The sequence below is a fragment of the Somniosus microcephalus genome, chromosome 4, assembly GCF_052327205.1.
Source record: "Somniosus microcephalus isolate GS21.2 chromosome 4, FLI_Smic_1.0, whole genome shotgun sequence".
Taxonomy (NCBI): Eukaryota; Metazoa; Chordata; class Chondrichthyes; order Squaliformes; family Somniosidae; genus Somniosus; species Somniosus microcephalus.
The window spans coordinates 2,225,950-2,245,579 of record NC_140990.1 but is presented as its reverse complement, the minus strand read 5'-3'; the positions used below and the strand labels follow the sequence as shown (position 1 = coordinate 2,245,579).

The 19,630-nt window shown below is 49.8% G+C and overlaps 1 protein-coding gene and 1 pseudogene across 1 annotated transcript in view; one reads left to right on the top strand and one right to left on the bottom strand.

The window, feature by feature from the left end:
- LOC147118173 (uncharacterized) overlaps positions 1-19,630 on the top strand; it is a 64,502-nt gene that overhangs the window by 26,073 nt on the left and 18,799 nt on the right. The gene's annotated exons all lie outside the window — the stretch shown is intronic.
- LOC147118174 (uncharacterized) lies at positions 919-14,962 on the bottom strand (annotated as a pseudogene).

The window sequence follows — 19,630 nt, the reverse complement described above, 5'->3', positions numbered from 1 at the left end:
GTCCCTGCCCTGGGAGTCTTTAATGGGACAGTGTAGAGGGAGCTTCACTCTGTATCTATCCAGTACTGTATCTGCCCTGGGAGTGTTTAATGGGACAGTGTAGAGGGACCTTTACTCTGTATCTAATCTGTGCTGTACATGCCCAGGGAGTGTGTGATAGTACAGTGTAGCAGGAGCTTTACTTTTAACCCCATGCTGGACCTGTCCACAGAGTGTTTGATGTGACAGTGTAGTGGGACCTTTACTCTGTATCTAATCCGTACTGTACCTGCCCTGGGAGTTTCTGATGGGACAGTGTAGAGGGAGCTTTACTCTATATCTAACCCTTGCTGTGCCTGCCCTGGGAGTGTTTGATGGGACAGTGTAGAGGGAGCTTTACTCTGTATCTAAGTCGTGCTGCACCTGCCCTGGGAGTACTTGCTGGGACAGTGTAGAGGGAGCTTTAATATATATCTAATCCGTACTGTACCTGCCCTGGGAGTGTTTGATGGGACAGTGTAGACAGCGCTGTACGCTGTATCTAACCCGTGCTGTACCTGCCCTGGGAGTGTTTGATGGGACAATGTAGAGGGAGCTTCACTCTGTATCTAACCCGTGCTGTACCTGCCCTGGGAGTGTTTGATGGGACAGTGTAGAGGGAGCTTTACTCTGTATCTAATCCGTCCTGTACCTGCCCTGGGAGTGTTTGATGGGACAGTGTATAGGGAGCTTTACTTTTAACCCCATGCTGGACCGGTCCACGGAGTGTTTGATGGGACAGTGTAGAGGGAGCTTTACTCTGTATCTATCCAGTACTGTATCTGCCCTGGGAGTGTTTGATGGGTCAGTGTAGAGGGAGCTTTCCTCTGTATCTAATCCGAGCTGTACCTGCCCTGGGAGTGTTTGATGGGACAGTGTAGAGGGAGCTTTACTCTGTATCTAACCCATGCTGTACCTGCCCTGGGAGTGTTTGATGGGACAGTGTAGAGGGAGCTTTACTCTGTATCTAACCCTGTGCTGTACCTGCCCTGGGAGCGTTTGATTGGACAGTGTAGATTGAGCCTTACTCTGTATCTAACCCGTGCTGTACCTGCCCTGGGAGTGTTTGATGGGACAGTGTAGAGGGAGCTTTACTCTGTATCTAATCCGTACTGTTCCTGCCCTGGGAGTTTTTGATGGGACAGTGTAGTGGGAGCTTTACTCTGTATCTAACCCTTGCTGTACCTGCCCTGGGAGTGTTTGATGGGACAGTGCAGAGGAATCTTTAATCTGTATCTAACCCGTGCTGTACCTGCCCTGGGAGTGTTTGTTGGGACAGTGTAGATTGAGCCTTACTCTGTATCTAACCCGTGCTGTACCTGCCCTGGGAGTGTTTGATGGGACAGTGTAGAGGGAGCTTTACTCTGTATCTAACCCGTGCTGTACCTGCCCTGGGAGTGTTTGATGGGACAGTGTAGAGGGAGCTTTACCCTGTATCTAACCCGTGCTGTACCTGCCCTGGGAGTGTTTGATGGGACGGTGTAGAGGGAGCTTTACTCTGTATCTAACCCATGGTGTACCTGCCATGTGAGTGTTTGATGGGACAGTGTAGAGGGAGCTTTACTCTGTATCTAACTCATGCTGTACCTGCCCTGGGAGTGTTTGATGGGACAGTGTAGAGGGAGCTTTACTCTGTATCTAACCCGTGCTGTACCTGCCCTGGGAGTGTTTGATGGGACAGTGTAGAGGGAGCTTTACTGTGTATCTAACCCGTGCTGTACCTGCCCTGGGAGTGTTTGACGGGACAGTGTAGAGGGAGCTTTACTCTGTATCTAACCCGTGCTGTACCTGCCCTGGGAGTGTTTGATGGGACAGTGTAGAGGGAGCTTTACTTTGTATCTAACCCGTGCTGCACCTGCTCTAGGAGTGTTTGATGGGACAGTGTAGAGGGAGCTTTACTCTGTATCTAACCCTGTGCTGTACCTGCCCTGGGAGTGTTTGATGGGTCAGTGTAGAGTGAGCTTTACTCTGTATCTACCCCGTACTTTACCTGCCCTGGGAGTGTTTGATGGGACAGTGTAGAGGGAGCTTTACTCTGTATCTAACCTGTGCTGTACCTGCCCTGGGAGTGTTTGATGGGACAGTGTAGAGGGAGCCTTACTCTGTATCTAACCCGTGCTGTACCTGCCCTGGGAGTGTTTGATGGGACAGTGTAGAGGGAGCTTTACTCTGTATCTAACCCGTGCTGTACCTGCCCTGGGAGTGTTTGATGGGACAGTGTAGAGGGAGCTTTACTCTGTATCTAACCTGTGCTGTACCTGCCCTGGGAGTGTTTGATGGGACAGTGTAGAGGGAGCTTTACTCTGTATCTAACCCGTGCTGTACCTGCCCTGGGAGTGTTTGATGGGACAGTGTAGAGGGAGCTTTACTCTGTATCTAACCCGTGCTGTACCTGTCCTGGGAGTGTTTGATGGGACAGTGTAGAGGGAGCTTTACTCTGTATCTAACCCGTGCTGTACCTGCCCTGGGAGTGTTTGATGGGACAGTGTAGAGGGAGCTTTACCCTGTATCTAACCCCGTGCTGTACCTGCCCTGGGAGTGTTTGATGGGACAGTGTAGAGGGAGCTTTACTCTGTATCTAACCCGTGCTGTACCTGCCCTGGGAGTGTTTGGTGGGACAGTGTAGAGGGAGCTTTAGTCTGTATCTAACCCGTGCTGTACCTGCCCTGGGAGTGTTTGATGGGTCAGTGTAGAGGGAGCGTTACTCTGTATCTAACCCATGCTGTCCCTGCCCTGGGCGTGTATAATGGGACAGTGTAGAATGAGATTTACTCTGTATCTAATCCGTGCTGTCACTGCGCTGGGAGTGTTTGATGCGACAGTGTAGATGGAGCTTTACTCTGTATCTAACCCCGTGCTGTCCCTGCCCTGGGAGTCTTTAATGGGACAGTGTAGAGGGAGCTTCACTCTGTATCTATCCAGTACTGTATCTGCCCTGGGAGTGTTTAATGGGACAGTGTAGAGGGACCTTTACTCTGTATCTAATCTGTGCTGTACATGCCCAGGGAGTGTGTGATAGTACAGTGTAGCAGGAGCTTTACTTTTAACCCCATGCTGGACCTGTCCACAGAGTGTTTGATGTGACAGTGTAGTGGGACCTTTACTCTGTATCTAATCCGTACTGTACCTGCCCTTGGAGTTTCTGATGGGACAGTGTAGAGGGAGCTTTACTCTATATCTAACCCTTGCTGTGCCTGCCCTGGGAGTGTTTGATGGGACAGTGTAGAGGGAGCTTTACTCTGTATCTAAGTCGTGCTGCACCTGCCCTGGGAGTACTTGCTGGGACAGTGTAGAGGGAGCTTTAATATATATCTAATCCGTACTGTACCTGCCCTGGGAGTGTTTGATGGGACAGTGTAGACAGCGCTGTACGCTGTATCTAACCCGTGCTGTACCTGCCCTGGGAGTGTTTGATGGGACAATGTAGAGGGAGCTTCACTCTGTATCTAACCCGTGCTGTACCTGCCCTGGGAGTGTTTGATGGGACAGTGTAGAGGGAGCTTTACTCTGTATCTAATCCATCCTGTACCTGCCCTGGGAGTGTTTGATGGGACAGTGTATAGGGAGCTTTACTTTTAACCCCATGCTGGACCTGTCCACGGAGTGTTTGATGGGACAGTGTAGAGGGAGCTTTACTCTGTATCTATCCAGTACTGTATCTGCCCTGGGAGTGTTTGATGGGTCAGTGTAGAGGGAGCTTTCCTCTGTATCTAATCCGAGCTGTACCTGCCCTGGGAGTGTTTGATGCGACAGTGTAGATGGAGCTTTACTCTGTATCTAACCCCGTGCTGTTCCTGCCCTGGGAGTCTTTAATGGGACAGTGTAGAGGGAGCTTCACTCTGTATCTATCCAGTACTGTATCTGCCCTGGGAGTGTTTAATGGGACAGTGTAGAGGGACCTTTACTCTGTATCTAATCTGTGCTGTACATGCCCAGGGAGTGTGTGATGGTACAGTGTAGCAGGAGCTTTACTTTTAACCCCATGCTGGACCTGTCCACAGAGTGTTTGATGTGACAGTGTAGTGTGACCTTTACTCTGTATCTAATCCGTACTGTACCTGCCCTGGGAGTTTCTGATGGGACAGTGTAGAGGGAGCTTTACTCTATATCTAACCCTTGCTGTGCCTGCCCTGGGAGTGTTTGATGGGACAGTGTAGAGGGAGCTTTACTCTGTATCTAACTCGTGCTGCACCTGCTCTAGGAGTGTTTGATGGGACAGTGTGGATTGAGCCTTGCTCTGTATCTAACCCGTGCTGTACCTGCCCTGGGAGTGTTTGATGGGACAGTGTAGACGGAGCTTTACTCTGTATCTAATCCGTACTGTTCCTGCCCTGGGAGTTTTTGATGGGACAGTGTAGTGGGAGCTTTACTCTGTATCTAACCCTTGCTGTACCTGCCCTGGGAGTGTTTGATGGGACAGTGCAGAGGAATCTTTAATCTGTATCTAACCCGTGCTGTACCTGCCCTGGGAGTGTTTGTTGGGACAGTGTAGATTGAGCCTTACTCTGTATCTAACCCGTGCTGTACCTGCCCTGGGAGTGTTTGATGGGACAGTGTAGAGGGAGCTTTACTCTGTATCTAACCCGTGCTGTACCTGCCCTGGGAGTGTTTGATGGGACAGTGTAGAGGGAGCTTTACCCTGTATCTAACCCGTGCTGTACCTGCCCTGGGAGTGTTTGATGGGACGGTGTAGAGGGAGCTTTACTCTGTATCTAACCCATGGTGTACCTGCCATGTGAGTGTTTGATGGGACAGTGTAGAGGGAGCTTTACTCTGTATCTAACTCATGCTGTACCTGCCCTGGGAGTGTTTGATGGGACAGTGTAGAGGGAGCTTTACTCTGTATCTAACCCGTGCTGTACCTGCCCTGGGAGTGTTTGATGGGACAGTGTAGAGGGAGCTTTACTGTGTATCTAACCCGTGCTGTACCTGCCCTGGGAGTGTTTGACGGGACAGTGTAGAGGGAGCTTTACTCTGTATCTAACCCGTGCTGTACCTGCCCTGGGAGTGTTTGATGGGACAGTGTAGAGGGAGCTTTACTTTGTATCTAACCCGTGCTGCACCTGCTCTAGGAGTGTTTGATGGGACAGTGTAGAGGGAGCTTTACTCTGTATCTAACCCTGTGCTGTACCTGCCCTGGGAGTGTTTGATGGGTCAGTGTAGAGTGAGCTTTACTCTGTATCTAACCCGTACTTTACCTGCCCTGGGAGTGTTTGATGGGACAGTGTAGAGGGAGCTTTACTCTGTATCTAACCTGTGCTGTACCTGCCCTGGGAGTGTTTGATGGGACAGTGTAGAGGGAGCCTTACTCTGTATCTAACCCGTGCTGTACCTGCCCTGGGAGTGTTTGATGGGACAGTGTAGAGGGAGCTTTACTCTGTATCTAACCCGTGCTGTACCTGCCCTGGGAGTGTTTGATGGGACAGTGTAGAGGGAGCTTTACTCTGTATCTAACCTGTGCTGTACCTGCCCTGGGAGTGTTTGATGGGACAGTGTAGAGGGAGCTTTACTCTGTATCTAACCCGTGCTGTACCTGCCCTGGGAGTGTTTGATGGGACAGTGTAGAGGGAGCTTTACTCTGTATCTAACCCGTGCTGTACCTGTCCTGGGAGTGTTTGATGGGACAGTGTAGAGGGAGCTTTACTCTGTATCTAACCCGTGCTGTACCTGCCCTGGGAGTGTTTGATGGGACAGTGTAGAGGGAGCTTTACCCTGTATCTAACCCCGTGCTGTACCTGCCCTGGGAGTGTTTGATGGGACAGTGTAGAGGGAGCTTTACTCTGTATCTAACCCGTGCTGTACCTGCCCTGGGAGTGTTTGGTGGGACAGTGTAGAGGGAGCTTTAGTCTGTATCTAACCCGTGCTGTACCTGCCCTGGGAGTGTTTGATGGGTCAGTGTAGAGGGAGCGTTACTCTGTATCTAACCCATGCTGTCCCTGCCCTGGGCGTGTATAATGGGACAGTGTAGAAGGAGATTTACTCTGTATCTAATCCGTGCTGTCACTGCGCTGGGAGTGTTTGATGCGACAGTGTAGATGGAGCTTTACTCTGTATCTAACCCCGTGCTGTCCCTGCCCTGGGAGTCTTTAATGGGACAGTGTAGAGGGAGCTTCACTCTGTATCTATCCAGTACTGTATCTGCCCTGGGAGTGTTTAATGGGACAGTGTAGAGGGACCTTTACTCTGTATCTAATCTGTGCTGTACATGCCCAGGGAGTGTGTGATGGTACAGTGTAGCAGGAGCTTTACTTTTAACCCCATGCTGGACCTGTCCACAGAGTGTTTGATGTGACAGTGTAGTGGGACCTTTACTCTGTATCTAATCCGTACTGTACCTGCCCTGGGAGTTTCTGATGGGACAGTGTAGAGGGAGCTTTACTCTATATCTAACCCTTGCTGTGCCTGCCCTGGGAGTGTTTGATGGGACAGTGTAGAGGGAGCTTTACTCTGTATCTAAGTCGTGCTGCACCTGCCCTGGGAGTACTTGCTGGGACAGTGTAGAGGGAGCTTTAATATATATCTAATCCGTACTGTACCTGCCCTGGGAGTGTTTGATGGGACAGTGTAGACAGCGCTGTACGCTGTATCTAACCCGTGCTGTACCTGCCCTGGGAGTGTTTGATGGGACAATGTAGAGGGAGCTTCACTCTGTATCTAACCCGTGCTGTACCTGCCCTGGGAGTGTTTGATGGGACAGTGTAGAGGGAGCTTTACTCTGTATCTAATCCGTCCTGTACCTGCCCTGGGAGTGTTTGATGGGACAGTGTATAGGGAGCTTTACTTTTAACCCCATGCTGGACCTGTCCACGGAGTGTTTGATGGGACAGTGTAGAGGGAGCTTTACTCTGTATCTATCCAGTACTGTATCTGCCCTGGGAGTGTTTGATGGGTCAGTGTAGAGGGAGCTTTCCTCTGTATCTAATCCGAGCTGTACCTGCCCTGGGAGTGTTTGATGCGACAGTGTAGATGGAGCTTTACTCTGTATCTAACCCCGTGCTGTTCCTGCCCTGGGAGTCTTTAATGGGACAGTGTAGAGGGAGCTTCACTCTGTATCTATCCAGTACTGTATCTGCCCTGGGAGTGTTTAATGGGACAGTGTAGAGGGACCTTTACTCTGTATCTAATCTGTGCTGTACATGCCCAGGGAGTGTGTGATGGTACAGTGTAGCAGGAGCTTTACTTTTAACCCCATGCTGGACCTGTCCACAGAGTGTTTGATGTGACAGTGTAGTGTGACCTTTACTCTGTATCTAATCCGTACTGTACCTGCCCTGGGAGTTTCTGATGGGACAGTGTAGAGGGAGCTTTACTCTATATCTAACCCTTGCTGTGCCTGCCCTGGGAGTGTTTGATGGGACAGTGTAGAGGGAGCTTTACTCTGTATCTAACTCGTGCTGCACCTGCTCTAGGAGTGTTTGATGGGACAGTGTGGATTGAGCCTTGCTCTGTATCTAACCCGTGCTGTACCTGCCCTGGGAGTGTTTGATGGGACAGTGTAGACGGAGCTTTACTCTGTATCTAACCCGTGCTGTACCTGCCCTGGGAGTACTTGCTGGGACAGTGTAGAGGGAGCTTTAATATATATCTAATCCGTACTGTACCTGCCCTGGGAGTGTTTGATGGGACAATGTAGAGGGAGCTTTACTCTGTATCTAACCCGTGCTGTACCTGCCCTGGGAGTGTTTGATGGGACAGTGTAGAGGGAGCTTTACTCTGTATCTAATCCGTCCTGTACCTGCCCTGGGAGTGTTTGATGGGACAGTGTAGAGGAATCTTTAATCTGTATCTAACCCCTGTTGCACCTGCTCTGGGAGTGTTTGATGGGGCAGTGTAGAGGGAGCTTTACTCTGTATCTAACCCGTGCTGTACCTGCCCTGCGAGTGTTTGATGGGGACAGTGTAGAGGGGGCTTTACTCTGTATCGAACCTGTGCCGTCCCTGCCCTGGACGTGTATGATGGGACAGTGTAGAGGGTGCTTTCCTCAGTATCTAACCCGTGGTGTACCTGCCCTGGGAGTGTTTGATGGGACAGTGCAGAGAGGGCTTTACTCTGTATCTAACCCGTGCTGCACCTGCTCTCGGAGTGTTTGATGGGACAGTGTAGAGGGAGCTTTACTCTGTATCTAACCCGTGGTGTACCTGCCCTGGGAGTGTTTGATGGGACGGTGTAGAGGGAGCTTTACTCTGTATCTAACCCGTGCTGTACCTGCCCTGGGAGTGTTTGATGCGATAGTGTAGAGAGAGCTTTACTCTGTATCTAACCTGTGCTGTACCTGCCCTGGGAGTCTTTGCTGGGACAGTGTAGAGGGGGCTTTACTCTGTATCTAACCCGTGCTGTACCTGCCCTGGGAGTGTTTGATGGGACAGTGTAGAGGGGGCTTTACTCTGTATCTAATCCGTACTGTACCTGCCCTGGAGTGTCTGATGGGACAGTGTAGAGGAATCTTTACTCTGTATCTAACCCCTGTTGCACCTGCTCTGGGAGTGTTTGATGGGACAGTATAGAGGGAGCCTTACTCTGTATCTAACCCATGCTGTCCGTGCCCTGGGAGTGTTTGATGGGACAGTGTAGAGGGAGCTTTACTCTGTATCTAACGCATGCTGTACCTGCCCTGGGAGTGTTTGATGGGACAGTGTAGAGGGAGCCTTACTCTGTATCTAGTCCGTACTGTACCTGCCCTGGCGTGTCTCATTGGAGAGTGTTGAGGAATCTTTACTCTGTATCTAACCCCTGTTGCACCTGCTCTGGGAGTGTTTGATGGGACAGTGTAGAGGGAGCCTTACTCTGTACCTAACACATGGTGTGCCTGCCCTGGGCATGTATGATGGGACAGTGTAGAGGGAGATTTACTCTGTATCTAATCCGTGCTGTGACTGCGCTGGGAGTGTTTGATGGGACAGTGTTGAGGGAGCTTTACTCTGTATCTAACCCCGTGCTGTACCTGTCCAGGGAGTGTTTGATGGGACAGTGCAGTGGGAGCTTTACCATATATCTGACCCGTGCTGTACCTACCGTGGGTGTGTTTGATGGGACAGTGCAGAGGGAGCTTTACTCTGTATCCAACCCGTGGTGTACCTGCCCTGGGAGTGTTTGCTGGGACAGTGCAGAGGGAGCTTTACTCTGTATCTAACCCATGCTGTACATGCCCAGGGAGTGTTTGATGGGACAGTGTATAGGGAGCTTTACATTTAACCCCATGCTGGACCTGTCCACGGAGTGTTTGATGGGACAGTGTAGAGGGAGCTTTACTCTGTATCTAACCCGTGCTGTACCTGCCCTGGGAGTGTTTGATGGGACAGTGTAGATTGAGCCTTACTCTGTATCGAACCTGTGTGGTCCCTGCCCTGGACGTGTATGATGGGACAGTGTAGAGGGTGCTTTCCTCAGTCTCTAACCCGTGGTGTACCTGCCCTGGGAGTGTTTGATGGGACAGTGTAGAGGGGGCTTTACTCTGTATCTAACCCGTGCTGCACCTGCTCTCGGAGTGTTTGATGGGACAGTGTAGAGGGAGCTTTACTCTGTATCTAACCCGTGGTGTACCTGCCCTGGGAGTGTTTGATGGGACGGTGTAGAGGGAGCTTTACTCTGTATCTAACCCGTGCTGTACCTGCCCTGGGAGTGTTTGATGCGATAGTGTAGAGAGAGCTTTACTCTGTATCTAACCTGTGCTGTACCTGCCCTGGGAGTCTTTGCTGGGACAGTGTAGAGGGGGCTTTACTCTGTATCTAACCCATGCTGTCCGTGCCCTGGGCGTGTATAATGGGACAGTGTAGAGGGAGCTTTACTCTGTATCAAACGCATGCTGTACCTGCCCTGGGAGTGTTTGATGGGACAGTGTAGAGGGAGCCTTACTCTGTATCTAGTCCGTACTGTACCTGCCCTGGAGTGTCTCATTGGAGAGTGTTGAGGAATCTTTACTCTGTATCTAACCCCTGTTGCACCTGCTCTGGGAGTGTTTGATGGGACAGTGTAGAGGGAGCCTTACTCTGTACCTAACACATGGTGTGCCTGCCCTGGGCATGTATGATGGGACAGTGTAGAGGGAGATTTACCCTGTATCTAATCCATGCTGTGACTGCGCTGGGAGTGTTTGATGGGACAGTGTTGAGGGAGCTTTACTCTGTATCTAACCCCGTGCTGTACCTGTCCAGGGAGTGTTTGATGGGACAGTGCATTGGGAGCTTTACCATATATCTGACCCGTGCTGTACCTACCGTGGGTGTGTTTGATGGGACAGTGCAGAGGGAGCTTTACTCTGTATCCAACACGTGGTGTACCTGCCCTGGGAGTGTTTGTTGGGACAGTGCAGAGGGAGCTTTACTCTGTATCTAACCCATGCTGTACATGCCCAGGGAGTGTTTGATGGGACAGTGTACAGGGAGCTTTACATTTAACCCCATGCTGGACCTGTCCACGGAGTGTTTGATGGGACAGTGTAGAGGGAGCTTTACTCTGTATCTATCATGTACTGTGTCTGCCCTGGGAGTGATTGATGGGTCAGTGTAGAGGGAGCTTTCCTCTGTATCTAATCCGAGCTGAACCTACCCTGAGAGTGTTTGATCGGACAATGTAGAGGGAGCTTTACTCTGTATCTAACACGTGCTGCTCCTGCTCTAGGAGCGTTTGATGGGACAGTTTAGAGGGAGCTTTACTCTGTACCTAACCCATGTTGTACCTGCCCTGGGAGTGTTTGATGCGACAGTGTAGATGGAGCTTTACTCTGTATCTAACCCCGTGCTGTCCCTGCCCTGGGAGTGTTTAATGGGACAGTGTAGAGGGAGCTTCACTCTGTATCTAACCCCGTGCTGTCCCTGCCCTGGGAGTGTTTAATGGGACAGTGTAGAGGGAGCTTCACTCTGTATCTAACCTGTGCTGTACATGCCCAGGGAGTGTTTGATCGTACAGTGTAGCAGGAGCTTTACTTTTAACCCCATGCTGGACCTGTCCACAGAGTGTTTTATGTGACAGTATAGTGGGACCGTTACTCTTTATTGAACACGTGCTGTACCTGCCCTGCGAGTACTTGCTGGGACAGTGTAGAGGGAGTTTTAATATATATCTAATCTGTGCTGTACCTGCCCTGGGAGTGTTTGATGGGACAGTGTAGAGGGAGCTTTACTCTGTATCTAATCCGTACTGTACCTGCCCTGGGAGTGTTTGATGGGACAGTGTAGAGGGAGCTTTACTCTGTATCTAATCCGTACTGTACCTGCCCTGGGAGTTTTTGATGGGACAGTGTCGAGGGAGCTTTACTCTGTATCTAACCCTTGCTGTACCTGCCCTGGGAGTGTTTGATGGGACAGTGTAGAGGGAGCTTTATTCTGTATCTAACCCGTGCTGTATCTGCTCTAGGAGTCTTTGATGGGACAGTGTCGAGGGAGCTTTACTCTGTATCTAACCCTGTGCTGTACCTGCCCTGGGAGTGTTTGATGGGTCAGTGTAGATTGAGCTTTACTCTGTATCCAAACCGTACTGTACTTGCCCAGGGAGTGTTTGATGGGACAGTGTAGAGGGAGCTTTACTCTGTATCTAACCTGTGCTGTCACTGCCCTGGGCGTGTATGATGGGACAGTGTAGAGGGAGATTTACTCTGCATCTAACGCATGCTGTACCTGCCCTGGGAGTGTTTGATGGGACAGTGTAGAGGGTGCTTTACTCAGTATCTAACCCGTGGTGTACCTGCCCTGGGAGTGTTTGATGGGACAGTGTTGAGGGAGCTTTACTCTGCATCTAACCCGTGGTGTACCTGTCCTGGGAGTGTTTGATGGGACAGTGTTGAGGGAGCTTTACTCTGTATCTAACCCGTGCTGTACCTGCCCTGAGTGTTTGATGGCTCAATGTAGAGGGAGCTTTACTCTGTATCTAATCCGTACTGTACCTGCCCTGGAGTGTCTGATAGGACAGTGTAGAGGAATCTTTACTCTGTACCTAACCCCTGTTGCACCTGCTCTGGGAGTGTTTGATGGGACAGTGTAGAGGGAGCTTTACTCTGTATCTAACCCGTGCTGTACCTGCCCTGGGAGTGTTTGATGGGATTGTGCAGAGGGAGCTTTACTCTGTATCTAACCCATGCTGTACCTGCCCTGGGAGTGTTTGATGGGACAGTGTAGAGGGAGCTTTACTCTGTATCTAACCCATGCTGTACCTGCCCTGGGAGTACTTGATGGGACTGTGTAAAGGGAGCTTTACTCTGTATCTAACCCGTGCTGTACCTGCCCTGGGAGTGTTTGATGGGACAGTGTAGAGGAAGTTTTACTCTGTATCTAACACATGCTGTCCCTGCCCTGGGAGTGTTTGATGGGACAGTGTAGAGGGAGCTTTACTCTGTATCTAACCCCGTGCTGTACCTGCCCTGGGAGTATTGATGGGACAGTGTAGAGGGAGATTTACTCTGTATCTTACCCGTGCAGTACCTACCCTGGGAGTGTTTGATGGGACAGTGCAGAGGGAGCTTTATTCTGTACCGAACCCGTGCTGCACCTGCCCTGGGAGTATTTGATGGGACAGTGTAGAGGGAGATTTACTCTGGATCTAAATAGTGCTGTACCTACCCTGGGAGTGTTTGATGGGGACAGTGTAGAGGGAGCTTTACTCTGTATCTAACCCGTGCTGTACCTGCCCTGGGAGTATTGATGAGACAGTGTAGAGGGAGCTTTACTCTGGATCTAAATAGTGCTGTACCTACCCTGGGAGTGTTTGATGGGACAGTGTAGAGGGAGCTTTATTCTGTACCTAACCCGTGCTGTACCTGCCCTGGGAGTGTTTGATGGGACAGTGTAGAGGGAGCTTTACACAGTATCTAACCCGTGCTGTACCTGCCTGGGAGTGTTTGATGGGTCGGTGTTGAGGGAGCGTTACTCTGTATCTAATCTGTACTGTACCTGCCCTGGAGTGTCTGATGGGACAGTGTTGAGGGAGCTTTACTCTGTATCCAACCCGTGGTGTACCTGCCCTGGGACTGTATGCTGGGACAGTGCAGAGGGAGCTTTACTCTGTATCTAACCCATGCTGTACATGCCCAGGGAGTGTTTGATGGGACAGTGGATAGGGAGCTTTACTTTTAACCCCATGCTGGACCTGTCCACGGAGTGTTTGATGGGACAGTGTAGAGGGAGCTTTACTCTGTATCTATCCAGTACTGTATCTGCCCTGGGAGTGTTTGATGGGTCAGTGTAGAGGGAGCTTTCCTCTGTATCTAATCCGAGCTGTACCTGCCCTGAGAGTGTTTGATCGGACAATGTAGAGGGAGCTTTACTCTGTATCTAACACGTGCTGCACCTGCTCTAGGAGCGTTTGATGGGACAATGTAGAGGGAGCTTTACTCTGTATCTAACCCTGTGCTTTACCTGCCCTGGGAGTGTTTGATGGGTCAGTGTAGAGGGAGCTTTACTCTGTATCTAACCCGTGCTGTACCTGCCCTGGGAGTGTTTGATGGGTCAGTGTAGAGGGAGCTTTACTCTGTATCTAAACCGTACTGTACTTGCCCAGGGAGTGCTTGATGGGACAGTGTAGAGGAATCTTTAATCTGTATCTAACCACTGTTGCACCTGCTCTGGGAGTGTTTGATGGGACAGTGTAGATTAAGCCTTACTCTGTATCTAACCTGTGCTGTACCTGCCCTGGGAGTGTTTGATGGGACAGTGTAGAGGGAGCTTTACTCTGTATCTAACCCGTGCTGTACCTGCCCTGGGAGCATTTGATGGGACAGTGTAGATTGAGCCTTACTCTGTATCTAACCCGTGCTGTACCTGCCCTGGGAGTACTTGCTGGGACAGTGTCGGGGGAGCTTTAATATATATCTAATCCGTGCTGTACCTGCCCTGGGAGTGTTTGATGGGACAGTGTAGAGGGAGCTTTACTCTGTATCTAATCCGTACTGTACCTGCCCTGGAAGTTTTTGATGGGACAGTGTAGAGGGAGCTTTACTCTGTATCTAACCCTTGCTGTACCTGCCCTGGGAGTGTTTGATGGGACAGTGTAGAGGGAGCTTTACTCTGTATCTAATCCGTACTGTACCTGCCCTGGAAGTTTTTGATGGGACAGTGTAGAGGGAGCTTTACTCTGTATCTAACCCTTGCTGTACCTGCCCTGGGAGTGTTTGATGGGACAGTGTAGAGGAATCTTTACTCTGTATCTAACCCCTGTTGCACCTGCTCTGGGAGTGTTTGATGGGACAGTGTAGAGGGAGCTTTACTCTGTATCTAACCCGTGCTGTACCTGCCCTGGGAGTGTTTGATGGGGACAGTGTAGAGGGAGCTTTACTCTGTATCTAACCCATGCTGTACCTGACCTGGGAGTGTTTGTTGGGACAGTGTAGAGGGAGTTTTACTCTGTATCTAACCTGTGCTGTACCTGCCCTGGGAGTGTTTGATGGGACAGTGTAGAGGGAGCTTTACTCTGTATCTAACCTGTGCTGTACCTGCCCTGGGAGTGTTTGATGGGACAGTGTAGAGGGAGCTTTACTCTGTATCTAACCCGTGCTGTACCTGCCCTGGGAGTGATTGATGGGACAGTGTAGAGGGAGCTTTACTCTGTATCTAACCCGTGCTGTACCTGCCCTGGGAGTGTTTGATGGGACAGTGTAGATTGAGCCTTTCTCTGTATCTAACCTGTGCTGTCCCTGCCCTGGGCGTGTATGATGGGACAGTGTCGAGGGAGATTTACTCTGCATCTAACGCATGCTGTACCTGCCCTGGGAGTGTTTGATGGGACAGTGTAGAGGGAGCTTTACTCTGTATCTAACCCATGGTGTACCTTCCCTGGGAGTGTTTGATGGGACAGTGTAGAGGGAGCTTTACTCTGCATCTAACCCGTGGTGTACCTGCCCTGGGAGTGTTTGATGGGACAGTGTAGAGGGAGCTTTACTCTGTATCTAACCCGTGCTGCACCTGCCCTGGGAGTGTTTGGTGGGATAGTGTCGAGGGAGCTTTACTTTTAACCCCATGCTGGACTGTTAAGTCTGTGAGTTGTTCAAGTAATTAATACTCAGACTTAATCAGTAACAATAAAACAGGTCTTTACTGGTTGGAGGTAGGGACTACACTGAATACAAGATTACTGCACAGTGCTTATATACCGGTGTGTTCACCCCCGGTATTACGTCTACAGCAGCCTGAGAAAGTAGTACATCTCTTAAGGTGGAACAGGCTTAAGCTCTCTTAAGGTGGAACAGGTTACATACACAACACTCCTCCCTTCTTAGCTTTATAGTCATCCCCCCCATTTAACATAACGTAATAACATATATACATATATAACTTCATGTTTAACGTAACATATCACAGATTCAGTCTCTGCGGAAAACAGTTCACAGATTCAATCTCTGTGGTGTAGTCGGTTCACGTTACTCATTCAATAGTCCTTTCATGGATTTAACAGCTTGAACTTCCGAACTGATTTGGCTCCGATCGGAGGGACCACGTGTGTGATCTGGTAGAGGTGATAATGGTTCAGGTGGGTCATCTTCTGTTTTTACTTTTCCTTTTCTGCTTCTTGGAGACTCTCTGGGCTCCATTGTCAGCTGCCACAGCTGCCAGCTGCATGCGCAGTTCCTCCTTCTCTTCCTCCTTTTTTCGTAGTAGAGCCACCTTCTCCTGATGTTCCGTAGACTTTCGGTGCTCCTCCATGATTTCTGTATGGTGGGAGTCGAAGTTACAAGTTGGGCAGGACAGGACATCGTAATATTCGGTGTCGTCCACCAGGTCATGGTAATATTCGGAGTCGTCCGACAGGTCAGCGAGAGGGTCGTCTATTTCCTCCATACCCAGCTGGACGTTAGCCAGCTCTTGTTCCAAATCCAGACATCTTTCCTGAAGAGACTTCTTCATGTGTACCTCTGCATCCAGCTTTTTCTGGGCTTTCAGCAAGTCGTTTACTAGTGACCTCATTTGTGATTTTAATACTTCAACTTCCTTTGGAGATTGATTGATCGGACTATGCAATCCCTCTACCGGAGCAGCTGTTTCAGCGGTCTGTTGTTCTACATTGACGTGAGTCAGCGTACTTTTGGCATCCAATGGCTGCTCTGTTGCAGTCGTTTCTGTCTGTGTCGTCACATCAGCCATCTCAATGACTTTTGAGAGCTCCGAACCCTTTTCCTTTGAAGATCGCAGCTCGTGTTCAAGTTTTTCCCATTTCAGAGTCTTGTCCCTCAGCATATGAAGGAGTTGGCTGACCATTAACTCTTCTGACACCAGATTATGGCACGCACCTTCAGAACCTGAATCAGCTTTGATTCGTTCGGCCTCCTCGCGCAAATGGTTGGTGTGCTCCTGCTCCATTTTCTCCATCAGTTGCTTCTGTTGCCTTTCCAGGTTCTCCCACTCTGTAACAGAGAACTTTTTTATTTCATTCATCTCTTGCTCAAAACGGCGAATCATTTGTTCTAATTGCTGTTGTAGTTTGAAATGGAGTTGAGTTCGAGCCCAGTGTCCCTCAAAAATGTGCATATCAGTAGACTTGACAGACTCAGAATTCTCTGTTAAACTATGTTGTTGTTGCTCAGTGGAATTCTGTGCTGAAACTTTGTCTTTTGCACATGGGTTGGTCTTACCATCATCAGTTCTAGAGTCTGGGCTGATTATCTGCACCGAGTTCTCACTCTTTATGGCTTTTAGCGAATGCCAGTCCATATTTATGTTTCTAAACCACTCCCGGCCTAGTAGTGGTGGACCTCCCTCCGGTAGCACATATAAGTCCATTATTTGACTTCCTTCGCCCTTGTTGGCCACTGCAACCTTTATTGTCCCGATGGGGTACACTCTCTGCCCCGTGTAGGTTGTCAATATAATCTCCGTATCCTGTAGGGGAATATGTTGGAATAACCTTCTGTAATCTTTCTTATTCATGACCGACAATGCCGATCCAGTGTCCAATTCCATTTTTACTTGGACTCCTTCTATCTGAAGAGTAACCCAAATTGTCTGGAGGTCTGCACCCTTACCAACGTTGAGTACCCTTAAGCTAGCCAGTTCAATACTGCTTAAGCCAGCCAGTTCATTACTGCTAGCGTCTGAATCGGACTCCTGTTCGGCCACCTTGTGTACTTTTGCGTATTTTCCTTGCGGTGACTTCTTGTTGCTGGTCTTCTTCCCTGACCTGCATACTCTAGCTATATGTCCAAGCCTACCACAAGTTCTACATTCTTGGTTTTTAAACCAACACTGGTTCTGATCATGCGTTGTCTTTCCACAACGATAACATTTGCCAGAACTCACACCCAATTTGTGTGCACTGAGCTCCGGTGACCGTAGCTGCATTACTGCCATGCCTCTCGCTGCGGCTTCGTGTGCTGCTGCCATAGTGACCGCCTTCTCAAGCGTCAGCTCATTCTCCTCGAGCAGTCGCTTTTGTGTATCCTGTTTAAATAAACCACACACAAATTTGTCTCGTAGTGCATCTGTCAGTCCCGTTCCAAACTGGCAATATTTCGCTAATTTACGCAATTCCAGCAAATATTCAGCATTGCTTTCATGCTGTAGCTGCCTTCTGTCGTAAAATTTAAATCGTTCCGCTAGCATCAGCGGCGTGGGGTTTAGATGATCTTTCAGGACAGTAACAATCTCATCGAACGTCTTATCCGCCGGTTCATCTGGTGATAACAGGTGTTTCAATTGCCCGTATGTCTTCGCACCCATTAAATTTAATAATGTTAGTGCTTTATCAGCCTCACGAATTTTATTGGCCTTACAATAATTTTTAACTCGTTCAACATATATGGCCCAATCTTCGATGTCACTATCAAAGTTGCTAATATTCCCGTGTTTAGGCATTGTAGTACTTTATCAGATTTGCAATTTCTCAGATTTTTTTTTTTTTTTACTGCTATCCAAGATGGCGGCTTCCCGCTCTTGCCGTCGTCCTCCGCCCACAAAATGGCGGTTTTCCCGCGCTTGGCGGTCTTCACCCGTCCCCCGACGCCGTCTCCCTTCAGCCCCGAGTGCGGCCCTTATCTCCGCCGCGATCGATGGCCCGCGCTTTTCACCGCGGCTCTCGCGCCTTCAACGTCTGCCGACGCTGCGCCTTTCAGCCCGAGTGCGGCCCTTATCAGGGATTGTGATCGATGGCCCTTGTACCTCCGACTTCCCCCAGCCCTGTCTTTGCAGCCAACGCTGCTCGGCTTACCCACCACCGAGGTTGAAAAAGAAGCTGCAGGATGTCTTCTGTCCTCCAGTTTTCAGTCGCTGATGGAGGCTTCAGGGTCCTAATGCCTGTCGCTTCCAGTGGGGTGGTGAGATTTGAAACTTCTCTTCAACGTCCTGTCTGTGGACGAAGCCGCCGTGGAATAACTGCCGCAGGGTAAGAACCTGACTCGTCGCCAGTGTTAAGTCTGTGAGTTGTTCAAGTAATTAATACTCAGACTTAATCAGTAACAATAAAACAGGTCTTTACTGGTTGGAGGTAGAGACTACACTGAATACAAGATTACTGCACAGTGCTTATATACCGGTGTGTTCACCCCCGGTATTACGTCTACAGCAGCCTGAGAAAGTAGTACATCTCTTAAGGTGGAACAGGCTTAAGCTCTCTTAAGGTGGAACAGGTTACATACACAACATGGACCTGTCCACGGAGTGTTTGATGGGACATTGTAGAGGGAGCTTTACTCAGTATCTCACCCGTGCTGTACCTGCCTGGGAGTGTTTGATGGGTCAGTGTAGAGGGAGCGTTACTCTGTATCTAATCCATACTGTACCTGCCCTGGAGTGTCTGATGGGACAGTGTTGAGGAATCTTTACTCTGTATCTAACCCCTGTTGCACCTGCTCTGGGAGTGTTTGATGGGACAGTATAGAGGGAGCCTTACTCTGTATCTAACCCATGCTGTCCCTGCCCTGGGCGTGTATAATGGGATAGTGTAGAGGGAGCTTTACTCTGTATCTAACGCATGCTGTACCTGCCCTGGGAGTGTTTTCTGGGATAGTGCAGAGGGAGCTTTACTCTGTATCTAACCCGTGCTGTACCTACCCTGGGATTGTTTGATGGGACAGTGCAGAGGGAGCTTTATTCTGTACCTAACCCGTGCTGTACCTGCCCTGGGAGTATTTGATGGGACAGTGTAGAGGGAGCTTTACTCTGTATCTAAACCGTGCTGTACCTACCCTGGGAGTGTTTGATGGGACAGTGTAGAGGGAGCTTTATTCTGTACCTAACCCGTGCTGTACCTGCCCTGGGAGTATTTGATGGGACAGTGTAGAGGGAGCTTTACTCTGTATCTAACCCGTGGTGTACCTGCCCTCGGAATGTTTGCTGGGACAGTGCAGAGGGAGCTTTACTCTGTATCTAACCCCTGCTGTACCTGTCCTGGGAGTGTTTGATGGGACAGTGTAGAGGGAGCTTTACTCTGTATCTAACCCGTGCTGTACCTGCCCTGGGAGTGCTTGATGGGACAGTGTAGAGGGAGCTTTACTCTGTATCTAACCCGTGCTGTACCTGCCCTGGGAGTGTTTGATGGGACAGTGTAGAGGGAGCTTTACTATATATCTAACACATGCTGTACCTGCCCTGGGAGTGTTTGATTGGTCAGTGTCGAGGGAGCTTTACTCTGTAGCTAACCCATGCTATACCTGCCCTGTGAGTGTTTGATGGGATAGTGTAGAGGGAGCTTTACTATA